The sequence below is a fragment of the Somniosus microcephalus genome, chromosome 15 (genome assembly GCF_052327205.1).
Source record: "Somniosus microcephalus isolate GS21.2 chromosome 15, FLI_Smic_1.0, whole genome shotgun sequence".
In the NCBI taxonomy this organism is placed as follows: Eukaryota; Metazoa; Chordata; class Chondrichthyes; order Squaliformes; family Somniosidae; genus Somniosus; species Somniosus microcephalus.
The window spans coordinates 86734563-86759120 of NC_141001.1; the positions used below are offsets into that span (position 1 = coordinate 86734563).

Genomic DNA, 24558 nt, shown 5'->3' on the forward strand with positions numbered 1-24558 from the left:
GCTTCGACGGCTGGGCGGATCGCATACGGTACCGGTCTGGCCTTTAATAATTTTGGGCTTGCGTTTTCTTCGACTTTAATTGTTGCTGTCATGCCTTTTTAGTGTTCCGAGTCCTTGCTGGAACACTTCTTGCGCGTCGGTTAGGGTCTTTGACAGTCTCCCAGGTGTGACGTCGTCATCCTTTTTGGCAGCCAGTCAGTGCTTGTTTGGAATGCCAATCCAGCTGTATTTTCCAGATCCATTCACGTCCCAGTAATGGTGGTCCTCCATCTTGCAGTACATACAGGTCTAGTTCTGGTGTTTCCTTACCGTTACATATAACGGTCACCCTTATTTTTCCTTTGGGGTAGACTTTTTGCCCCATGTACGTCTTCAAAATAATTTTTGTGTCTCTCAAGGGTATGTATGAGAATAGCCGCTTGTAGTCCTGTCGGTTTATGACTGTTAGGGCTGATCCTGTGTCCAATTCCATTTTTACCTGGACTCCTGCTATCTTGAGAGTGACCCAAATGGTTCGGTGATCCTCCGTTTTGATCACATTATGTTGTTGTTTCAGACAACTCTGATCCCTGTTTTCGGAGTCGGTATCACTCTTCGTCTGAACTATTCTCCGTCACCTTATGCACCACCTTGTACTTTTCTTTTGGAGATTTCTTATTGCTGGTTTTCTTTCCCAACCTGCAGACTCGTGCTATGTGTCCTACTTTTCCACACTGTCTGCACACTTTGTCTTTGAACCAGCAATCATTGTGGTCGTGTGTTGTTCTGCTGCAGCGATAGCACTTCTCTGTTCTGTATGACATTTCGTTTGTGCCATATTCTTGCGGTCTCTGTTGTATCTCTGCAGCGCCCCGTGCTGCTGCTTCATATGATACTGCAATGCTGAAAGCCTTGTCCAGCGTAAGGTCCTTTTTCTGATAAAAGCCATTTCTGGGTTCCTTCACTTTGAAGCCCACACACAAACTTGTCCCTTAAGGTATCTGCCAGTCCTGTTCCAAACTGGCAGTGTTTCGATAGTTTGCACAGTTCTGTTCTGTTAAATATTCAGCATTGCTTTCATCCTTATGCTGGTTCCGTTTGTGAAACTTGAATCTTTCTGCTATCAGCAGTGGTGTGGGGTTTAAATGTTCCTGTAGTATCGTCACGATGTCTTCAACTCTCTTTCACTGTGGTCACTAGATTTCGTAATAAGCCATACGTCTTTGCACCCATTAAATTTAAACAATACTGGCACTTTCTTGTCATCTGACACCTCATTTGCCTTGCAGTATACCTCTATTCATTCGACATATGTAGTCCAATCTTCGACTTCATTGTCAAATGCGGTGATACTGCCACTCTTTGGTATTTTGGGTGTGGTTTAAAATGGCGTCTCCCGCGCTTTCCTTCCTCCCCTCGCTGCTGCCAACGCCGCTCTCAGCGGTCCTCGTGGCAATGGCGGTGCCCTGTAGGTTTCGTGCGCTTCTCCTGCGCTGCTGCCAACGCCACTCTCGGCGGTCCTCGTGGCAATGGCGGCGCCTCGCGGGTTTCTGCGCGTCTCTCTCTCTCGCCGACGCTGCTCGGCCCCTGAACACCGGTTGCACCCTGTGCGCTCTGCCCTCTCCCCCGTCGACGCTGCTCGGCCCTTTGCTGTGCCGCTCGGTCGGGCTCTAGCCCGCCGCTGTCTGGGAAGGGTCTGCGCACTACCTGTTGCCAGCCCGTTTCGCTGGACCACCGCGACTGGAAAGCCAAGCCTGGCTCAACAGCCTCCCCCGCAATTCTCGAGTCTCTGCTGGATGACTGGGCGGTTGCCCGTGGTCGACGCCTGTGTCTCTGGCCTTGACCTCCAATCTACTGGTCTCCAGGAACGAATCCCTGGGAGGTGATGGAGTTGCAGGTAGGATCGAATTTGTCTCTTCGCCAAGGTTGTGTCCAAGAGTAATAAGACAGAAGACTGCAGGGGAACGGTACAACAGGTGTTTACTCAACGTGGCTCACTCTGGAACTGAACTGTACAGATTACTACTCAGTGCTATATACAGGTGTGGTTACTGCCGGCACTGCAGTATACATGAGCTGTAAAAAGTAGTTCCCCCCCCCCCCCCCCCCCCCACAAACTTAACGATATATACATTACAATAGTGGATGCATTGGTTTTGATATACCAGAGTTCCCTAGATTCTAGAAGGTCCCTGTGGATTGGAAGGTAGCAAATATAACACTGTTGTTCAAGAAAGGAGGGAGAGAGAACACTGAACTATAGGCCAGTTAACCTGACCTCCTTCGGGGAAAATGCTGAAATCTATTTATTAAGGATGTACAGGTAGACTACCCTTTATCCGCACTTCCGAAAACCGAAATCCTCTGAAAACCGAAAGGTTTTGTTCAGCGTAAGTCGTGCCCCCGACCGCCGACCCCCACCCCCGACAAATTTCCCAGTCTTATAAAATACCTTCTGAAATCCGAAATTTTCCAAAAACCGAAACACGGCTGGTCCCGAGGTTTTCGGATAAAGGATAGTCTACTTGTAGTATATTTGGATTTTCAGAAGTCATTCGATAAGGTGCCACACAGGAGGTTGTTGCACAAGATTAGGGCTCATGGGATTGGGGGTAAAATATTATCATGTATTGAGGATTGGTTAATGGACAGAAGAGAGTAGGAATAAACGGATCCTTTTCAGGATGGCCGGGTATAACTAGTGGAGTACCGCAAGGATCAATGCTTTGGCCTCAGCTATTTACAATCTAGATCAATGACTTGGATGAGGGGACCGAGTGTAATGTATCCAAGTTTGCTACCGATACAAAGCTAGATGGAAAAGTAAGCTGTGGGGAGGATGCAAAGAGGCTGCAAAGGGATATAGACTGGTTAAGTGAGTGGGCAAGAAGGTGGCAGACAGAGTAAAATGTGGGGAAGTGTGAATTTATCCACTTTGGTAGGAAGAATGAAAAAGCAGAATTTATTTAGGTGAATGTTGGTATTCAGAGGGGTCCTTGTACATGAAGCACAAAGTTAACATGCAGGTACAGCAAGCAATTAGGAAGGCAAATGGTATGTTGGCCTTTATTGCAGAGGTTGGAGGCTAAGAGTAAGGAAGTCTTGCTGCAATTTTAGACCACATCTGGAGTACTGGGTACAGTTTTGGTCTCCTTACCCAAGGAAGGATATACTTGCCTTAGAGCGGGGGGCAACAAAGGTTCACTAGATTGATTTCTGGGATGAGAGGGTTGTCCTCTGAGGAGAATTGAATAGATTGGGCCTATGTTCTCTGAAGTTTAGAAGCATGAGAGGTGATCTCAGTGAAACATATAAGATTCTGAGGGGGCTTGACAGGGTAGATGCTGAGAGGCTGTTTCCCCTGGCTGGGGAGTGTAAAACTAGGTCGTAGACTCAAGATAAGGGATCTGCCATTTAGGAGTGAGATGAGAAATTTCTTCACTCAGGGTTGTCAGTCTTTGGCATTCTCTACCCCAGAGGGCTGTGGGTATTCAGCCGATGAGTATATTCAAGACTGAACGATAGATTTTGGGCATCAAGGGATATGGGGATAGGGTGGGAAATTTGATTTAGAAGTTCAGCCATGATCGTATTGAATGGGCCGTATTGCCTTCTGCTTCTATTTCTTATGTTCTTAATCCGTAAGCTGCTTTATCCATAGTGTTTTAGGTCATGTTTTATACAGACATTTGGAAAATGTTAATGGGGAAATGAGTGCATGGGCGGTCTTTTACATAAAGATCTTTGAGTTTATAAAAAAAAAAAAAAAAAAAGTTTGCTATACTTAAAGAAAATTCATGAAACCAGATACTATATTTCCATTACAGCTTTACAACAAGGTTCAAAGTGAATAACTAGTCTACTGAAACAACTACACCGGCTTGATAAATACTGATGGAGCTTTGGGCTAAATATTGCCTAAAAATATTTTGCCCACTGATCAATGTTATTAAAAGCAAAACATTTCTGGTTTATTTTGGTCAGTTAATACCTTGCATCTGTAATATTGGTATGAGTATTAGTTTGGCTTATGGTAGTTTTTGCCCAGAAGTGCACTTCTTGGTTTTTGTTTTAGGGAAAATCTTTTTGGTGCATGATTAGTGTAAACTTTGATTCAGTTGAATTTTTCCCATTTTTAACAGTTATGAAAGCACTTTAGTAAATTACCTCTGAACTCTGTTGCTAAAAGAGGAGTCATAAGTCTTCAACGATATTGCAAAGTCTCAATCTATTTTGATCTTCAATGTTTAAGATTACTTTTTTTAGCCTAATGAGGCACACTTCTGACGGTCATAGCTTTAAATCGACTAACTATTAGCTTGGTAATGGTAAGTTAGACCTGCTGTTCTTGTGTTCGGAGAGTAGCTGTGTGCTGGGAGTTTGCCTTGCGGTAGACTTGGCCATAATCTGACCACTTCAAGCATGTGAGCCTGCTTTACTAATGTATTATACATGAATTGAAGACAATGAAGTTAGGTTACATGAGGTACCACAAGGCACTGCAGTCTCTGATCCTGAGTTTATTCGAGAGACTGGGAAACCTTACCAATGGAGAAAAATTCCCAGGTAGATGTAGTCCAGGATCTTCCCTTTTAAGTGTCTTGTTCGAGACACTGCCGGACACAATTATGCTACCACGAATCTGCTTCAGAACAATTCACCTGGAATAGAGCTACCTCAAAGTCGTGGGATTCAAGCTTAGCAACTATATTCATGGTAAGAGTTCTCAGAAACTGTTGCAACAGAACCTAGCAGTGATTTCCTTCAGTATACTCTGTCACAGGAGCTTGATCAACCAGAATCTTAAGATGGTCTCAAGGCCAGCACTCTGAGCAAAATGAGGTTTCAAGTTCTGCTGTGCCTAACCCTGGTGCTTCCTTTCAGATCTGATCTGTTTGCAGAGGCTTGGGGCCTGCTGCACATGTCTCAGCCCGTGAATGGGCTTGAGCAATTTTGACAGCTCTGCTGTTCTCTTGAAGTGCACACCAAATTGAATGTCTGAACATACCATACTTGTGGACTTTTGTCTGTCTGCAGTGTGGCTTCATGGGTGAGTACTTTTACTAGGTTTACAATTTGTAAAGCAGGTTCCATTTGTAAAGCCGGTTCCATTAGGGCAGGAAAATGGAAAGGTTCTACTGCTAGTCTGGTTGTTTATTTCTGCCCCTTCCCCCTGGATTTACCTGGGGCATCCTGTTTTGGAGAGGGGTATTAGAATCTTTTAAATTATAATGCTTTCACACAAGCATACAAGGGGAGGTGATGTTTGTGGAGCTCCGATTTGTACTTTTCCATGGGCACAACCATTATGCTTTAATATTTAGGCCGTAAGCTATGAATATTTTGCACCAGACTGAGGTGCTCATTAGTAGGTTTTCTTTGCACATTGCAGTTTCACGTCCGATCCAAAATTTAGAATGGCTCATCCAAGCATTATCTCAGGACTTGGGAAGAACCTTCATCCAGGAAGCCCTGACTTTCTTACAGAAGCTAAAGTTTCTCATGACCAGTTGCAGCTGGACCGTTCATAGGATCTGTCCTTCATGAGTTACCTTTTCCAAATATAGTTACACTCTACTGCAAGACTGTTTTCAGGATCAATTGGCATGGTCCTCTCTGAAAGCAGGTGCAGATTTCCACTGAGTATTGTAGGCTTGATGACAGCATAAGAAATAGGAGCAGGAGTAGGTCATTTGGCACATCTAGCTTGTTATGCTAGATACAACCTCAAAACTCAACAGTTTTGTCAAACATTATTTCCCTTTCATAAATCCATGTTGACTTGCCCAATCCTATTATTATTTTCTAAGTGCCCTATTACCATGTCCTTAATAGATTCTAGCATTTTCCCCTACTACTGATGTCAGGCTAACTGGTCTGTAGTTCCCTGTTTTCTCTCTTCCCTCCTTTCTTAAATAGTGGGGTTACATTTGCTACCTTCCAAACCTCAGGAACCATTCTAAAATCGATGGAATTTTGGAAGATGACAACCAATGCATCCACTATCTCTATAGCCACCTCCTTCAAAACCCTAGGATGTAGGCCATCAAGTCCAGGGGATTTATTGGCTTTCAGTCCCATTAATTTCTCCAGCACTCTTTTTACTAATACAAATTTCTTTCAGTTCCTCATTCTCGCTAGACCCTTGGTTCTCCACTATTTCCAGGATGATTTTTGTGTCTTCCATGAAGACAGACACACAATGTTTAATTTCTCTGCCATTTCCTTATTCCCCATTATAATTTCTCCTGTTTCAGCCTGTAAGGGACCCACATTTACTTTTGCTAATCTTTTCCTTTTTACATATAGAAGCTTTTACAGTCTTTTTTATGTCTCTTGCTAGTTTACTCTCATTCTATTTTCCCTTATCAATTTCTTGGTCCTCCTTTGCTGAATTCTAAAGATTCCAATCTCTGGTTTGGTACTCATTTTGGCAACATTATAAGCCTTTTCCTTTTATCTAATGCTATAATTTAACTTCATGTTAGCTACGGTTGGACCACTTTTCCTGTGGGGTTTTTTGTGCCTTAAAGGAATGCATATTTGTTGTAAATTATGTATCAATTCTTTAAATGCTAGCCATTGCTTATCTACCATCATACCTTTTAATGTAGTTTCCCAATCTACCTTGGCCAACTCACCCCTCATACCTACATAGTTTGCTTTGTTTAGATTTAAGACCCTAGTTTCAGATTTAACTAAATCACTTTCAAACTCGATATAAAATTCTATCATATGGTCACTCTTCCCTAAAGGCCTCTCTGCTACAAGGTTATTAATTAACCCTTTCTCATTGCACAGTACTAGATCTAAAATGGCTTGTTCCCTAGTAGGTTCCTCAACATACTGATGTAGAAAACTATCTTGCATACAGGAAACTTTCTGGTATCTGGCACCGACTGGACCGAGCTGGTGCCGTTAGTTCAAAACTGCCGTAGAAACCAGCGCTAATGTTAAAACACACGGAGCTCCGTGTGAAGCAACAAACCCTGTTGCTTCAAAACAGTCGGCGCAGCTTGCAAGCGTCTAGCTGAAGCTGTTACTTAGCTACAGAGACTCTTGCAGAGCCAGGACTGGAGGAAAGAAGCAACGAAAAGAAAATAAATTATCTGAACCGACTCCTGAATTTTGCCAGTAGATAGAGCTTTCTGGACATTTAACCTCCGGGTAAACGAAAGTTTCCTGTATATTCCATGAATTTGTCCTCCACACTATTACTGGAAATTTGGTTTGCCCAATCTATATGTAGATTAAAGTCCCCCATGATTACTGTATTAGCCTTGTTACATGTGCCTCTAATTTCCTGATTTATACTCTGCCCTACATTACAACTACTGTTTAAGAACATAACATAAGAAATAGGAGCAGGAGTAGGCCAATCGGCCCCTCGAGCCTGCTCCGCCATTCAATAAGATCATGGCTGATCTGATCCTAACCGCCAATCTACTATCACAGAACCATCTCCTGAATCTAACAGAATTAGACACACGAAATAAGAGCAGGATCAGGCTACACGGCCCCTGGGCCCGCCTGCTACCCACAGGGCCATGACCGATACGAACCTAGACTCGTCCAAATTCCTGCCCGCTCCCCATAACCCTTAATTCCCTTTACTTCTAGGAAACTTGTCTCTTTCTGTTTTAAATTTATGTAATGTAGCTTCTACAGTTTTTTGGGGCAGCATATTCCATGGACCTACCACCCTCAGTGAAGTAGTTCCTCCTCATCTCAGTTTTGAAAGAGCAGCCCCTTATTCTAAGACTATGCCCCCTAGTTCTAGTTTCACCCATCATCGGGAACATCCTCCCCGCATCCACCCGATCCAACCCTTTCGCAATCTTATGTTTCAATAAGATCGCCTCTCATTCTTCTGAACTCCAATGAGTAGAGTCCCAATCTACTCAACCTCTCCTCATATGTCCATCCCCTCATCCCCGGGATTAACCGAGTGAACCTTCTCTGTACTGACTCGAGAGCAAGTATGTCTTTTCTTAAGTATGGACACCAAAACTGTATGCAGTATTCCAGGTGCGGTCTCACCAATACCTTGTACAACTGAAGCAATACCTCCCTATTTTTATATTCTATCCCCCTAGCAATGAAAGCCAACATTCCATTGGCCGCCTTAATCACTTGCTGCACCTGCATACTAACCTTTTGAGTTTCGTGCACCAGGACCCCCAGACCCCTTTGTACTTCAGTACTTTCCAGTTTCTTGCCATTAAGATAATAACTTGCTCTACGATTTTTCCTGCCAAAGTGCATAACCTCACACTTTCCAGTATTGTATTCCATCTGCCAAATCTCTGCCCACTTACTTAGCCTGTCTATGTCCACTTGCAGGTTTTTTATGTCCTCCTCACTCACTACTTTCCCTCCCATCTTAGTATCATCTGCAAACTTTGATATGTTACACTCGGTCCCCGCCTCCAAATCGTTAATATAGATTGTAAAGAGTTGGGGACCCAGCACTGACCCCTGCGGAACACCACTAGTTACTGATTGCCAGCCTGAGAATGAACCATTTATCCCAACTCTCTGCCTTCTGTTAGATAGCCAATCCTCTATCCATGCCAGAATATTACCCCCAATCCCGTGATTTTTTATCTTAAGCAATAATCTTTTGTGTGGCACCTTGTCAAATGCCTTTTTGGAAGTCTAAATACACTACGTCCACTGGTTCCCCTTTATCCACCCTATATGTTACTTCCTCAAAGAACTCCAGCAAATTTGTCAAACATGACTTCCCCTTCATAATTTAATAGGACAAAGTCAGCATGGTTTTATGATTATCCAAATGTCCTGTTACTGTCTCTTTAACAATGGACTCCAATATTTTACCTACCACAGATGTTAGGCTAACCAGTCTATAGTTTCCAGCCGTTTGTCCACTGCCCTTTTTAAATAAGGGCGTTACATTAGCAGTTTTCCAGTCTGCCGGGACCTTTGCTGAGTCCAGGGAGTTTTGGAAAATTATTACCAATGCATCCACAATCCCTACTGCCACTTCCCTCAAGACCCTAGGATGTAAGCCATCAGGTCCAGGTGATTTATTTGCCTTGAGTCCCATTATTTTACTGAGTACCACTTCCTTAGTGATTTTGATTGTGTTTAGCTCCTCCCCCCCCCCCCCCCCCCCCCTGTTTGTCCAGTGTTGGGATATTCTTAGTGTCTTCTACTGTAAAGACTGATACAAAATATTCATTGTGTTTTTGCCATCTCCATATTTCCCACCATTAATTTCCCGGTCTCATCCTCTAAGGGACCAACATTTACTTTAGCCACCCTTTTTTACTTTTTATATAACTATAAAAACTCTTACTATCTGTTTTTATATTTTTTGCTACTTTCTTTCATAATCTATCTTCCCTTAATCAATCTTTTTGTTACTTTTTGCTGTCTTTTAAAGTTTTCCCAATCCTTTATCCTCCCACTAGATTTGGCTACCTTATATGCCCTTGTTTTTAGTCGAATACTATCCTTAATTTCTTTACTTGGCCACGGATGGCTGTCTTTTCTTACACCCTTTTCTTCTCAGTGGAATATCTTTTTTTTGGAAGTTGTAAAATAACTCCTTAAATGTACACCACTGATCATGTATCGTCTTACCCTTTAATCTATTTTCCCAATCCACTCTACTCCATTCCGCTCTCATACCTTCATAGTCTCCTTTATTCAAGCTTAGCACGCTTGTTTGAGATCCAACCTTCTCACCCTCTAATTGAATATGGAATTCAACCATGTTATGGTCACTCATTCCAAGGGGATCCTTTACTAGGACATTTTTAATTAATCCTGTCTCGTTACACAGGACCAGATCTAAGGTTGCTTGCCCCCTGGTCGGTTCAGTTACATACTGCTCAAGAAACCCATCCCTAATACACTCAATGAACTCATCCTCAAGGCAGCCCTGCCCAATTTGATTTGTCCAATTAATATGATAGTTAAAATCCCCCATAATTATAGATGCTCCCTTATTACAAGCCTCAACTATTTCCTGATTGATACTCCGTCCAACAGAGTTGCAACTGTTCGGAGGCCTATAGACTACGCCCACTAGTGTTTTTTTTCCCCTTATTATTCCTTACCTCCACCCAAACTGTTTCATTATCCTGATCTTTTGACCCAATATCATTTCTCTGTATTAGTGATTCCTTCCTTTTATTAACATAGCCACCCCACCTCCCCTTCCTTCCTGCCTGTCCTTCCTGATCGTTAAATAACCTGGTATGTTTAATTCCCAGGCATTGTCACCCTGCAGCCATGTTTCTGTAATGGCCACAAGATCATACCCATATGTAGTTATTTGTGCCATTAACTCGTCTATTTTGTTACGAATGCTATGTGCATTCAGATAGAGAACTTTCAAATATGTTTTGTGACACTTAGTTCCTGCTTTTGCCCTTTTTATTACTTTACCTTTTACTGCATACCTTCTGCCCCTTCCTGACACGCTCTGGTTTTTAATTTGGGGGCCTATAAACAATTCCCACCAATGTTTTCTGACACTTGCTATTTCTTGGCTCCACCCAAACAGATTCTACTTTTTGATTGTCAGAGCGAAGATCCTTTCTCTCCTGTCTTTATCCCATCCTTTATTATCAGGGCTACCCCTCCTCCTTTTCCATTTTGCTCATCTCTTTTAAAAGTTAAGTATCCTAGAATATTTAGTTCCCAACCGTGGCCATTTTGCAACCATGTCTCCGTAATGTATATTAGATCACATCTATTAATTTCTATCTGCGCTATTAATCTATTTTGTTGCGAATGCTTTAGCTTTGACATTTCTATTTCCCCCTGATGTCACCTTAGTCACTGATGCCTTATTACCTTTGTTACTCTCCCTTCCTGACCCACTCTGCTGATTTTTTACCCAAAATTCTGCTCCAGAGCCTTGCCATTTCTCTCGCCGCTTTTAAATTTACTCTTTCCTGAATCCTCCCACCCCTTCATTAGTTTAAAGCCCTGCCTACTGCCCTAGTTTTTCAGTTTGCCAGGACACTGGTCCCAGCCGGTTTAAGTGAAGCCTGTCCCAACGGAACAGCTCCCTCTTTCCCCAGTACTGGTGCCAGTGCCCCATGAACTGAAACCCCTTCCTCCCACACCACTTTCAGCCATACATTTAAACCTACTCTGGTCCCCTCCCTCACCTCTCTTTCCGATACATTGATGACTGTATCGGTGCAGTTTCCTGCCGTCGCCCCGAACTTGACAATTTCATTCACTTTGCCTCCAATTTCCACCCTTCCCTCACCTTCACATGGTCCATCTCGGACTCTTCCCTTCCCTTCCTCGACTTCTCCGTCTCCATCTCTGGGGATAGGTTATCGACCAATATTTACTACAAGCCCACTGACTCCCACAGCTACCTGGACTACACTTCCTCCCACCCCGCTTCCTGTAAGGACTCTATTCCATTCTCCCAGTTTCTCCGCCTCTGCCGTATCTGCTCCGACGACGCCACCTTCCACACCAGTGCTTCAGACATGTCTTCCTTTTTCCGCAACCGAGGATTCCCCTCTACTGTGGTTGACACTGCCCTCGACCGTGTCAGTTCTATCTCCCGCACTTCTGCCCTCACCCCTGCCCCTCCCTCCCGGAACCACGATAGGGTTCCCCTTGTCCTCACCTTTCACCCCACCAGCCTCCACATTCAACGGATCATCCTCCGGCATTTCCGCTACCTCAAGTGATCCCACCACCAAACGTATCTTCCCCTCCCCTCCCCTTTCAGCATTCCGCAGGGACCGCTCCCTCCGAGACACCCTAGTCCACTCCTCTATCACCCCAAACAGCCTTTCCTCTTCACCTGGCACCTTCCTGTGCAAGCGGAGGAGATGTAACACCTGCCCCTATACCTCCCCCCTTCCCACTGTCCAGGGCCCCAAACACCCCTTCCAGGTGAAACAGCGATTTACTTGTACTTCTTGCAATCTAGTATACTGTATTCGCTGCTCACGATGCGGTCTCCTCTACATTGGGGAGACCAAACGCAGATTGGGTGACCGCTTTGCGGAACACCTCCGTTCAGTCCGTAAGGGTGACCCCGAGCTTCCGGTCGCCTGTCATTTTAATTCACCGCTCCATTCCCACTCGGACCTCACCGTCCTTGGCCTCTTGTATTGTTCCACGGAAGCTCAACGTAAACTCGAGGAACAGCACCTCATCTTCCAATTTAGGCAGTCTGCAGCCTTCTGGACTCAATATCGAGTTCAACAATTTCAGATCATAAGCCCGGCCCGCATTTCATTTTCTCTTGTAATTGTTCCACTCCTTTTTCCCCCCCCCCCCCCCTTTTCCTTTTGTTTCTCTCTCACACCTGGCAGCTATCTTTTGCCCTGCCAGTACACTTTACACCTAATCCCAGCCTATTACCATCTCGTCTAGCTTCTAATCTCTTTTACTTCTTTTGTTTCTTTTATTCTTTTGTCCGATCGCAGCCCTGCCTCCGATGTAGTTTCTTTTCTTTCCAGTTTTGAAGAAGGGTCCAACCCGAAACGTCAACTCAAATTTCTCTCCACGGATGTTGCCTGACCTGCTGAGTTTTTCCAGCATTTTCTGTTGTTATTTAAACCTCTAATCTGTTTGTCCCTATGCCAATTTGCACATGGCTCAGGTAACAATCCAGAGATTACCTTTTTGAGGTTCTGCTTTTTAATTTGGATCCTAGCTCTTCAAACTCCCTCAACAGAACCTCATTCCTAGTTCTACCTATGTTGGTTCCTACGTGGACCACGACAATTGGATCCTCCCCCTCCCACTCCAAGCTCTTCTCCAGCCACGAGGAGATATCCTTAACCTGGTCAGGCAACGCAACCTTTGGAACACCCAGTCGCGGCTGCAGAGACCAGTATCTATCCCCTTGACTATCCTGTCGCCTACCACTGTCACATTCCTTTTTACTCCTTTTCTCTTTTTCCCCCCCCCCCCCCCCCCCCCCCGAACATGAATGACCGTAGCAATCTTTAATTCCAGACTTGGGGCGGTTAGAAACATTGTTGCTGCTCTGAACACCAAGTAGAACACAGGGATGTCTTAATTGTATAGATTGCAATGAGCTAGCGGATAATAAAATAGCAAAATACTGCGGATGCTGGAAATCTGAAATAACAACTGAAAACGCTGGAAAAATAATAAAGGTACTTTTGTATTAAATAACTTTTTTTTTAAGAAGGCCCTGGGCGTGCATTGGACTTGCAGTGGCGGAAGTCCGATATGCCCATGGTTTGTATTGCCATCTCATAGTCATAGAGTTTTACAGCACAGAAAGAGGCCCTTCGGCCCATCGTGTCTGCGCCGCCCATCCATCCCTGTCCAGTCTAATCCCATTTTCCAGCATTTGGTCCATAGCCTTGTATGCAATGGCATTTCAAGTGCTCATCCAAATGCTTCTTGAATGTTGTGAGGGTTCCTGCCTCTACCACCCTTTCAGGCATTGAGTTCCACATTCCAACCACCCTCTGGGTGAAAAAGTTCCTCCTCAAATCCCCTCTAAATCTCCTGCCCCTTACCCTGAATCTATGCCCCCTTGTTATTGACCCCCCTACTAAGGGGAAAAGTTCCTCTTTATCTACCCTATCTATGCCCCTCATCATTTTGTACACCTCAATCAGGTCCCCCCTCAGCCTTCTCTGCTCCAAGGAAAACAACCCCAGCCTGTCCAGCCTCTCTTCATAGCTGAGGCGCTCCATCCCAGGTAACATCCTGGTGAATCTTCTCTGCACCCTCTCCAAAGCAATCACATCCTTCCTATAGTGAGGCGACCAGAACTGCACACAGTACTCCAGCTGTGGCCTCACCAGCGTTTTGTACAGCTCCATCATAACCTCCCTGCTCTTGCCTTCATTAGCCGAGGCATAGAATATAAGTATCCCATATGCCTTTTTAACCACCTTATCTACCTGTTCCGCTGCCTTCAGGGATCCATGTACACCAAGGTCCCTCTGACCCCCTACTTCCTAGGGTCCTACCACTCATTGTGTATTCCCTTGCCTTATTTGTCCGTCCAAAATGCATCACCTCGCACTTTTCAGGGTTAAATTCCATTTGCTACTTTTCCGCCCATCTGACCAACCCGTTTATATCGTCCTGTAGCCTGAGGCTTTCCTCCTCACAATTTACCACCCCACCAATTTTCGTGTCATCTGCGAACTTACTGATCATACCTTTTACATTCTCATCCAAATCATTTATGTAGATCACAAACAACAAGGGACCCAGCACCGATCCCTGAGGTACCCCACTGGACACAGGCTTCCAGTCACAAAAGCAACCTTCGACCATCACCCTCTGCCTCCTGCCACTCAGCCAGTTTAGGATCCAACGCGCCAAGGCACCCTGGATCCCATGGGCTCTTACCTTCTTGACCAGTCTCCTATGTGGGACTTTGTCAAAAGCTTTACTGAAGTCCATGTAAACCACATCCACAGCATTTCCCTCATCCACCCCCCTAGTCACCCCCTCGAAAAATTCAATCAGATTTGTCAGACATGATTTACCCTTGACAAAGCCATGCTGACTATCCCCGATTAATCCTTGCCTCTCCAAGTGGAGACTAATTTTGTCCCTCAGAATTTTTTCCAATAATTTCCCTACCACAGATGTTAGGCTCACTGGCCTGTAATTCCCTGGTTTATCCCTGCTACCCTTCTTGAATAATGGTACTACGTTAGCTGTTCTCCAGTCCTCTGGTACATCCCCTGTGGCCAGAGAGGTTCTGAAAATTTGTGTCAGAGCCCCTGCAATCTCCTCCTTTGCCTCCCACAGCAGCCTGGGATACATCTCGTCCGGGCCTGGGGATTTATCCACTTTTTGGCCTGCTAAAACCGCTAGCACCTCCTCCCCCTCGATGCTAATATGTTCAAGTATGTCACAGCCCCCTTGCCCGATTTCTATGTCTGCATCGTCTTTCTCCATTGTAAACACCGATGCAAAAAATTCATTTAAAACCCCGCCTACATCATCTGGCTCTACACACAGATTGCCACTTTGGTCCCTAATGGGCCCTACCCTTTCCCTGGTTATCCTCTTGCCCTTAATATACTTATAAAACATCTTAGGATTTTCCTTTATTTTGCTCGCCAGTGTTATTTCATGGCCCCTCCTCGCCCTCCTAATTTCTTTTTTAAGTATGCCCCTGCACTTTTTATACTCCTCTAGGGCTTCTTCCGTCTTTAGTCTTTTGTAACTGCCAAAAGCCCCCCTTTTATTTCTAATGCATTTTTGTATATCCCTTGTCATCCAAGGTTCCCTTTGCTTGTTGGTCCCACCCTTGACCTTTACAGGAACATGTTGGCGTTGTACTCTCTCTATTTCCCTTCTGAAAGTCTCCCACTGTTTTGATGCGGATTTTCCTATAAGTAGCTGCTCCCAGTCCAATTTGGCCAGATCCTGCCTTATCATATTAAAATCGGCCTTCCCCCAATTTAGAACCCTTATTTCCGGGCCGTCTTTGTCTTTTTCCATGACCACCTTAAATCTCACCGAATTATGGTCACTGTCGCCAAAATGCTCTCCTACTGATACTTCCACCACTTGCCCAGCTACATTCCCCAGAATTAGGTCCAGTATCGCCCCCTCTCTTGTAGGACTTTCTATATGTTGGCTCAAAAAGCTCTCCTGGATGCACTTTAAGAATTCTGCACCCTCTAAGCCTTTCACACTCTGACTATCCCAATTTATATTGGGGAAGTTGAAATCCCCCACTATTATTACCCTATTATTTTCGCACTTTTCTGAGATTTGCCTACATATCTGTTCCTCTATCTCCCCCTGACTGTTTGGGGGCCTATAGTACACTCCCAGCAAAGTGCTTGCCCCCTTTTTGTTTTTAAGTTCTACCCATATGGCCTCATTTGAGGAACCCGCTAATATATCATCCCTCCTTACAGCAGTAATTGACTCCTTAATTAATACTGCAACACCCCCTCCCCTTTTACACCCCCCTCTGTCTCGCCTGAAGATTCTATACCCCGGAATATTGAGCTGCCAGTCCTGACCCTCCCTCAACCATGTCTCCGTGATAGCAACAATATCGTACTCCCATGTGTTCAACAACAACTTCAGTTCATCCACCTTATTTGCAAGACTCCTTGCATTAAAATAAATGCCTTCCAGCCCTGCCATATTCCCTTTTGCCTTCACATATTTGCTCTGCCTTCCCAGCTGACTTGTTTTTTCCTCTGTATTTGGCTGTAAATCACCCCCTACTATAGCTCCACTCTGTACCCCATCCCCCTGCCAAGTTAGTTTAAACCCCCCCCAGCAGTGCTAGCAAACCTCCCCGCAAGGATATTGGTTCCCATCTGAACCATGAAATTATATTGCTGCACTCCAACATCCTCCCCACACTCCTTAACAGCTGCATAAAATTCAACATCATTGTTTTTCATTTTTTAGATGAGTTAAACTGAGGCCCCATCTGCTTTTTGAGGTGAATGCAAGTGATCCCTGACTCTCTTCAAAGAGCAGAATGTTCCCTGGCCTTGCTAATCTTTCCTCAGCCAATGGGTAACCTAAATTTGGACTGCCACCTTAATTGTACCCTAGTCGTACCGTTGTCCATTGACGGCCTTGTGACCTTTTTTAGATGTTATTGGGCCGTATTTTCCGATCGGAGGCTTCCCGCGTGCAGAGGCCTCCGATCTGGGGAAAAATCTACGCACTTACCGGAGGGCTCCCGAGGTGCGAATAGTTCCGACCCTGGTCCTCTCCGACTCCAAGTGCGCAGGGCCCACGTATCCCAGAGGCGCAAGTAGTTCGCAAGTCGCCAATCAAAGAAAGGAATCTCCCTTCATACACTTGACAGACCTGTCAAATATATGAATGGAGATCACCCCAGAAACACTTTAAAACATTAAATACATTTAAAAAAAAATTAAAATTAGTTAATTCCAATAAATATTTTAAACAAATTACATTTTGAGAAATTAAATTTTTTTACAGGGCTAAAAATAAATGTACCTCTTTTTTTAAGTGTTTTAAAATGATAAATGAGTGGGGGGGGGGATTTCATTTTTACTTTTTTCAACTCTTATCCTGGTAAAAGCAGGCCTTGCGCCTGTTTTTACCAGGCGTAAGATTTCTAAGGGTTTTCTGTGGGTGGAGCGGCTCCAGAAAGCGGAACTATCGCCCACAGAGGCCCTTCTCCAGGACAGGCGTCCAATCTGTCGAGCATTCTTGACAGATCAGAAATGCCGGCTTTCAGCACATGTGCTGTGCATGCCTGAAACCAGCATTTCCAATGTCCCTACGGGTGGGTACACACCCGTAGGGATCGGAATATCCAATCCAATATGTGCTACTGCATTGAAGTAGAAATCTGAAGGGCATACATTTATTTTAACTGAATTGAGATTATAAAGATGCTTGTACATTTCCCAGGTTTATTTGTTTCTGTTTGGGTAGGCTGTTAGTCATGTTACCCATGTGTGCTGTTCGTTTACCTCCTGACCCTTACGCTTGGCAGCTATTGCGATGCTCCATAGCTCTGTTGGACGTTTTGTACAGTGACCTAGAGTACAAGCACATGAGACTGGCTCTCCACGTTTACTTTGCTGGAACAGGCACCCTTAACCAGATGGTAGATTCATTGATTTCCCCATATTCATGGATCTACACTTCCATTGGTTCTCCTCAATTTTCATGCTTTATAAAGTGCAACCAATGCCAGGAGGCCACATGTCTGCTGTTGGTCGCATACTTGTAATGTAAAAGGGCCTTAACGGAATGGCTTTTATTATGTTCTACCGGTGCCCCAGCATCAACTGAGTATCTGCTACAGCTGAACCCAATTCCCATCAGGTCAGTTCATAAGGCGAATTATCGGGACTGTATAGCTTGCTTTTTTGGCTCAAGATGTATTGCATTGTGGACTATTTTTAGATTTCAATTTTCGGTGACCAGTCTCCATGGGTTGTGTTGCCAATATTGGGGTATAAAATAGCTGGTGTGACCTAGCAATTTATTCTGAAATCACATTTCAAGGCAAGCCTTCTAAGTTTCTGTAGCTGATTTATAGCATCTATCTTAAACCGATAGATATGATGGTGAAAATCCATCAGGTGCTAATCTGTGTTCAGTTCTACATAGTTTTTAAACTTAATAGTGCCACTATTTATAACTCTGATTTCATATAGCTACTGTGAATAAACTGATTTTCTAAATTTTATAATCTGGCCATCACTTCTATTGAATGGTTTTATAGTACAATTTATGCTCAAGTTTGAAAACCGTTAACTTCAATTATAATTCTTTGAAAAAGAGGGCCTGCATTAGTCTCTTGAAGTGCTGTGGGGACGATCCGTTTAAATTTTATTTCATGTCCCAGATAAAATTCTGAGGGTCATAGAAAGCATCTGTATATTGGTTTATGGAAATCAGCTGTCCTAGTGTCTGTACAAATAACCTGTTATTACAAAGGTTATTTACCCCTTTAATAGTTGAGTTTGTAATTGAGACTCATTTGGTTTGTAATCGACACATTTACTTTTGCTGACCTTGCATTAAAGATTTTTTTCAAAAAGCATGTCGTTCACTAAATGTCACGATGCTGTCTATTTCAAGTAAGCTGTAATTTAACAGTAGATGATTCACCAATAGCATTCAGTAATACATATGTTAGCATTAAAAATAGAAAATCTATTTATAAAATAGAAATATCATTAGATAATGAGTCTGGAAAACAAATTCTAGCAGTAATGGTTGATCAAGCATTTGAAAATGATGTTGCTGTACATGTCAGCAGGTGACAAGGTAAATAAAATGTTTATGGGGCAATAGTAGACCTACAATAAGTCCAGAAAGAGTTTTTGGTACTTTAGAGATTACATATTTGCTGCCATATGTGAGGGGCAGTGGAAAATATTCAGAAGGTTAGCAAAAGGATTTTTAGCTCATTCAGTTATGCAGGTAGGTTGAGGAGGATTTGGGAGGCAGAGCGAAAGACATGAAGCTAGGAAGGTGAGGAAATGTGATCCAGGTGTTGTAAAATAGTGAAATAACTTATTGTGTTTTTAAAAATAGAGAAATGGAGGGGACATGACTCAGGATTCCATGAGCTAAGAGATAACTGACCGAGCGATCAACACGCAGAACTGATGGGCACCCAGCGCACAAAGTCCTGATTCTGTTGATTGAACGAAGTGTAGAAGTTGTGTTTTGGATAGGAAAAAGATGAAAAGTGATCAGATTGAGTTCTAAAGTTGGACTTGAATGGTAGTTTTTTTTGGTTCCGATGTTCTTGTAAGGAGGACAAGCCACAGCTGTTTGTATGCTGTAGTGTTGGCTTGTCTAAAAGCCAGTAAGTTGTAAAAGAGCTAACTTGGTTGTCACTCCAGTCGGAGTAGTGAAATTGTATTGTCCTTCAGTTACAAATTTGCTTATGAATTTTACAGCATAGAAACAGACCATTTGGCGCAACAGTCTATGCTCTACTTGAGCCTCTTGCCACTTTCTCCCTTTTATTCCTATCTCCCACATGTACTTACCTAGCTTCCCCTTAAATGCATTGAGGGTTGCTTGACGGTTGTAGCTATTCAGCTTGTTACAAATTGGATTGGCAATTTTTTAAGCATTTTCATTATTCTGCCTATATAATACACTGCTTCTTGGCTTCCTCTTGTGCTTTTAGGCAAATTTGGAGAAGTTGTGTGTGAATTGGATGGAATGCAAAAATGTTTGCTTTCTCTGGTTGGTTGGTTTCCTGTGCTATATGAAGGATAGCTTCAAAGAATGAAGCATACCACTGCTAAAACTCAAGCTATTTTGATATTGCACAGCAATGTAAGGCCTCTGCCCAGGTTTTTTGGAGGGGCAGGTGGGAATAGGATCTACAGAATGCCAGTTATTTTGAAGTGTTGCAGTATCCATATGTGTCACTAGAGGGAGCTCTAGCCTGCATTGAGGACTGGAGGCAGAAACTGATTAAAGCAGTACAATAAGCAGGCTGTTGTAAAATGCCCACCAACTTTTTTTTTTCCTCTCCAGGTATACTATTTAATTGTTTGCATTGTAGCTTGGAATTGGACTCTGAATTGACCTGGCAGGTTTTGATTGCAGCAAATGGGATATGCAATGTATTTTAAATAATGCTTCTAAATATTATAATTTGGCAGTCCTAGCAACTCCAAATGCAAACAGTGCAACAGTCTTTTGGAGTTTATTTTATTCAGTACTTTCTGTTTGCAAATAGCATTTTTACAATGTAACAGTCTTTAACACCACTGAATTATAATTTGTACTCCATGTATGGTTTGCAAGGCAACACTGTAGAAGGAAAATGGAAAAATGTGCAATTTGAAATTTTTTAGCTGATTTACATGTATGTGTATGTCCGACTTTGAAACTTACTCGTTTTTAATGAAAGGGATTTTATTTTTTTTATTCGTTTGAGATGTGGGCGTTGCTGGCAAGGCCAGCATTTATTTCCCATCCCTAACTGCCCTTGAGAAGGTGGTGGTGAACCGCCTTGGACCGCTGCAGTCTGTGTAGTGAAGGTACTCGCACAGTGCTGTTAGGGAGGGAGTTCCAGGATTTTGACCCAGTGACGATGAAGGATCGGCGATATATTTCCAAGTCAGGATGGTGTGTGACTTGGAGGGGAAAACTTGGAGGTGGTGGTGTTCCCATGTACTTGCTGCCCTTGTCCTTCCAGGTGGTAGAGGTTGCGGGTTTGGGAGGTGCCATCGAAGAAGCCTTGGCAAGTTGCTGCCGTGCAGCTTGGTGTAAAGAACACGAATGTAAACTTTTTTCAGTTTGAATTGTCTTCACTTCAAAATTCCTATCCTAATGAAAACTTATTCCAGTGTACACAAGTGTGTCCTAAAGGATGGTTTTTCCAATTGCTTCTCCCGAACATGGTGCTACAATTCCTTCTCTGGTCAGAAACTGAAGATAACACTACAAGGGAATTTCTTTAAAAAAATTAAATGAACAGTTATCATTAAGGTTGCAAATCTCAGACAGGCACTCAGTTGCCAGTTAATTATTGTTCTGTCTAATCTTCATTCAAACAAAATCTACCTACCACTTGGTTGTAGTTGGCAATTGGTTTTTGATTTGTTCTCCAGAATTATTAAAAATGCACCAAAGTGACCTGGTTTTCATGTGGACCAATTACTTGTTATGGCAAAATAACTCTGGAATTTGTGACGCCCCTCATGATTAACAGAACTTTCTCTGCTTGGGATAGCACAGAAATGGGTCTGGGAGGTACTAGGTTTGATTTCTATTCTTTGCCGATTTTGTTTGAGTGGTCGTGGATGCATTACAGTAGGCTTCAATATCCTTGTGCTGGGGGCGGGAGGGAAGAGAATCGGCCAACACAAGCTACTCATTTGATACTCCGCACCTAGACTTACAGAATCAGAGTGGAGTGACTGCTGCCAACGACCGGAAGCTGCGCAGAAGCGTACTGTGCATTAATCTGGAAGCTCCAACGACCGGAACCATGATGATTCTGTTTTTTTAAACGAGCACACTCGCTTCCCGGCTTTTATAAATAAATTTAACGAGCCTGCTCGCATAGCAAACCGGAAGCGCGCATGCATAGAACGCTTTTACACAGCTTCTGGTTCGTTGGCAGCAGTCGTGTCCATCATAGAATGATACAGCACAGAAGGAGACTGTTTGTCCCATCATGCCTGTGCTGGCTTAATTGAAAGCTAACCAATGAGTCCCACTCCCCTGCTCATTCCCCACAGCCCTGCAGATTCTTTCCTTTTCAAGTATTTATCCAGTTCCCTTTTGAAAGTTTATTATTGAATCTGCTTCCACCACATTTTCAGGCAGTGCATTCCAGATCATCATAACTTGCTGTGTAAAATGTATTTTCTTCATGTCGCCTGTGGTTCTTTTGCCAATTACTGTAAATCTGGTTACCGACCCTTCTGCCACTGGAAATGGTTTCTCCTTATTTACTCTATCAAAGTTCTTCATGATTTTGAACACTTATCAAAACTCCCCTTCTCCTGTGCTCTAAGGAGAACAACCCCAGTTTCTCTAGCCTCTCCATGTAACTGAAGTCCCTCATCCCTAGCATCATTCTAGTAAATCTCCTCTGCGTCCTCTCCAAGGCCTTGACATCCTTTGTAAATTGTGCCCAGAATTGGACCCAATACTCCAGCTGGGGCCTATCCCGAGTTTTATAAAGGTTTGGAATAACGTCCTTGCTATTGTACTCTTCCTCTATTTATAAAGCCAAGGATCCCATATTCAGTTTTAACCGCCTTCTCAACTTGTCCTGCCACCTTCAAAGATTTGTGTACATACACCCCCAGGTCTCTGTTCCTGCACCCCCCTTTAAAATTGTACTATTTTTGTTTAGATGGCCACCTCATTCTTCCTACCAAAATGAATTTCATCTGCCATGTGTCTGCCCATTTCACCAGTCCTCCTGAAGTCTGTTCTGATCTCCTCACGGTTTACTACATTTCCGAGTTTCGTATGTCTGCAAATTTAGAAATTATGCCCTATACACCCAAGTTGAAGTCACTAATGTACATCAAAAAGAGCAATGGTCCCAACACCGACATTTGGTGGACACCACTGCACACTTCCCTCCAGTTTGGAAAAACAACCATTCACCGCTACTTTCTGTCCTTTAGCCAATTTTGTATCCATGTAATAATGGTCCCATTAATCCTGGAGGTGGGGGGGAGGTTTGTGTGCTCAATGTTGTTGCCTAGATAAGAAGAAATTATATAATGGATAGCATCTTTATTATATTGATTGCTAGCTCACTATTCAAACCAGTCTTTCTGTATCGATAACATCATTAATGTAACATTATTTTTAAGTGGCTAGGATACTGTTTTTTCTACAAAAGCCTCAGACCCACACTCGAGCTGTGAACTATTGACATGTTTTGCATCTTGGGGCAGTTGCAACCTTGCAATATTCACTTTTTATCCTCCACAATACAATAAACCAATTTTTCAGTTGCTAATTTCAGTAAGAAAATGTGTTGCAACTTGAGTGCAATGGATCTTTTGGCTATCTTGAGATGATTAAGATTGACTATCACTTGGCTGTGACGCTACCTGTGCTGTATGCACGGAGTTACCCAGAGAGAGACTCATTACAATGTACTTACTACAACTGCAGCAGCTTCATAAATTTGTAGCAGCATTTTCTCCCCTTTCCTGGGCACCATGCGACATCCCTACTTGCCAGGATACCCACCTTCTGAGGCCACTGTTGGGGTCACTCTGAAAACTATTTCTAGGAGATGAGAGAGTGAGCGTGATGTTCTAGACCTGCAGAATTATTTTTAACATACTAAAATGACTTGTCTGCAAGATCTTTGCCTATTCATAATTGCATTCCAAGTATATGCACTTTCTAATGGAAGTGCCTATGCTGAGCAAAATCATTTTTTTGTTTTAATTAAAAGTTACATAGAATGTATGTGGTATTGAAAGACGTTTGAGAAAGTTGAATATTAACACTATTTAGTTTCATTTAATGGTGTGGTAAGCATACCAAAAATAATGAGGAACCAAGTGGCTAATGAGAGTGAGGAACTTAAAGTAATTAATATCAGTAGAGAAAAAGTACTTGAGAAATTAATGGGGCTAAAAACTGACAAATCTGCTGGACTTGATGGCCGACATCCTAGGGTTCTAAGAGGTGGTTGCACTTCCCCTTCTCCCAATCTATTGCCGTTCAGATAATCTGCCTTCCTGTTTTTGCCACCAAAGTGGATAACCTCACATTTATCCACTTTTTATTGCATCTGCCATGCTTCTGCCCAATCACCCAACCTGTCCAAATCATCCTGGAGTTTCTTGGCATCCTCCTCACAGCACACACTCCCACCCAGCTTTATGTTGTCTGCAAACTTGGAGATATTACATCTAGTTCCCTTGTCTAGATCATTAATATATATTGTGAAGAGCTGGGGTCCTAGCACCAATCCCTGCGGTACCCCACTAGTCAATGCTTGCCACTCGGAAAAAGACCCGTTTATTCCAACTCTTTGCTTTCTGTCTGCCAGCCAGTTCTCTATCCAAGTCAATACCTTGTCCCAATCCCATGTGCCTTAACTTCACGCTAATCTCTTATGCGGGACCTTATCGAAAGCCTTCTGAAAGTCCAAATACACCACATCCACTGGTTCTCCCTTATCTATTATACCAGTTACATCCTCAAAAAAATATGCAGCCCAAGGTAGAAGAACAGTATAAGGGGAGAACCTGTTCCCTCAGTTAGTGCTCTCGTGGACAGTCTGGAGTCCTTTCGCCTTGACAGTAGCCCCACAAAGCTGCAAGTCTGATCAGCTTGGACTTCATGGAGGAAACCGGTTGTGTTAATTACTTGTCATTTAATGTAATACTGTAGAACCGTTGTATAAGAACAATACTGTTATTGGTCAATGTATATTAAAGCTTGTTTAAAAGCGCTCGGCCTGAATCAGAGGTTATTATTGCAGGACTAACGACCCTTTGTTGTGACTGTAACCACGGGAAATCTGCCAACAGCACCAATTGGTTAACTTTGAATTTTCTTCCTTTAGTCCACATCCACTCTGCATAATTGTAATTATTAACACCATTGGGTGTCTACCTGTGTCAATTTACA

At 43.3% G+C, this 24558-nt stretch overlaps 1 protein-coding gene across 2 annotated transcripts in view; it reads left to right on the forward strand.

Annotated features, from left to right (window-relative positions):
- The window catches only part of LOC147107063 (very-long-chain 3-oxoacyl-CoA reductase-B-like), a 195716-nt gene that overhangs the window by 71912 nt on the left and 99246 nt on the right, over positions 1-24558 (forward strand). The gene's annotated exons all lie outside the window — the stretch shown is intronic.